Source organism: Cryptotermes secundus, unplaced genomic scaffold (genome assembly GCF_002891405.2).
Source record: "Cryptotermes secundus unplaced genomic scaffold, Csec_1.0 scaffold611, whole genome shotgun sequence".
Classification (NCBI taxonomy): Eukaryota; Metazoa; Arthropoda; class Insecta; order Blattodea; family Kalotermitidae; genus Cryptotermes; species Cryptotermes secundus.
The window spans coordinates 218,581-220,103 of record NW_019735565.1 but is presented as its reverse complement, the minus strand read 5'-3'; the positions used below and the strand labels follow the sequence as shown (position 1 = coordinate 220,103).

At 45.8% G+C, this 1,523-nt stretch overlaps 1 protein-coding gene across 1 annotated transcript in view; it reads right to left on the bottom strand.

The window, feature by feature from the left end:
- Window positions 1-1,057, bottom strand: part of LOC111869633 (putative phospholipase B-like lamina ancestor) — a gene marked incomplete at its 5' end in the record, with an annotated part of 40,560 nt that extends 39,503 nt beyond the window's left edge. Inside the window, 1 exon segment of the mRNA XM_033753505.1 lies at window positions 931-1,057.
- Window positions 1,058-1,523: the final 466 nt, after the last annotated feature.

The following is a 1,523-nucleotide window of genomic DNA, read 5'->3' as shown; positions in this document are numbered from 1 at the left end:
GGCTGCTGTCGGAACCAGGCGGTGACTTCCCTTTCTACAGCTTCATCGTCGGGAAAATGTTCAGCCGAAAGATGATGTTTAAGAGGGCCGAACAAATGGAAGTCGCTTGGAGCCACGGAGATTGCCACGGAGGCGATTGTGCAACGGGTTGAAGGCTTAATGCGAGCAGACAGAAGGGTAACTATAGACACTATAGCCACTGCTACTGGTTGTTCACACGGCATGGCGTACCTCATAATGCAAGACAGGTTAGGTTTTCACAAAGTCTGTGCACGATGGGTGCTGCACATGCTGACCCCACAACACAAAATGCAAAGAATGGGCCTGGCATTACAGCATCTCAATCGCTACCACGATGATGCTAGCACGAATTGTCACAGGTGATGAGCCTTGGGCTCACCATTACCAGCCCGAGACAAAGCGTGAGTCAATGCAGTGGAAACATCCTGCGTCGCCTTGAGGCTGGAATGCGGTGAGCAGTATGCCTTCATGATACCAGAAGACTGTGATCATCACTTTCCTGGAAGGTGGTGTCACCTTAAACTTTCTTTTTGGCAGGAGATGCAGGATGTTTCCACTGCATTGACGCACGCTTTGTCTCGGGCTGGTAATGGTGAGCCCAAGATTCATCACCTGTCACAATCGTGTCCTTCATCGTGGTAGCGATTGAGATGCTACAAAGCCAGACCCATTCTTTGCATTTTGTGTTGTGGGGTCAGCATGCGCGTCACCCATCGTGCACAGACTTTGTGATGGTTCCGACAACAGCCCAAAGAATATTATGCTACTGGTTTTCAGGGGCTTGTGAAACGATGGGACAAGTGCCTCAATTTACAGGGAGATTATGTTGAGAAATAAAAGTATATCCATTTGTAACTTACTTATTGGCTTACCCTCGTACAATAATTACGCTTGAGGAGTTTCACTTACCTGTAATTAAATTTTACAGCTTTATAATTGTGAGTTTATTAACACCAATGGTTCAGACTGAAGTTATGCAACACGGTTCTTCTCACCCCATCGAATACGCCAAATTGATTGACTTTCACTGGAAAATGCTATGTCCTCCTCATGCACCTGAAACACAAAGCACTACATTAGCAGTGATCAAGAACGCACGTTACACAAATATCCATTTTTATTTGCCGGTTCTTATACACGTGCCTTCAGCCGTCCACAGTGATTGCAAGGGCAAAGGAGCTTTCAATATTACTTTAATTGGTTATTTAACGAGGCAATATGGCGTCGGACGCTCAGTATTGGGCAGCGTGAACACTGAATATCAAGCGACCAAACCCAGCACGAAGCATGAAAATACTGTGACGTGTATGAGTGACTATAGACGAAGTTTGGATTGGTAATTGGATTTACTGACCACTTATAAATCGTAGCTACAAGTACTATAGCGATATCGCTAATTCAGCACACTACAATGCACTACAGCACGCAATACGTCTTCTCAGTCTGCTCTGTCTTCACCTGCTGTCGCCTGGTAACGGCTTTCAACGCCTTAAATACCCCAT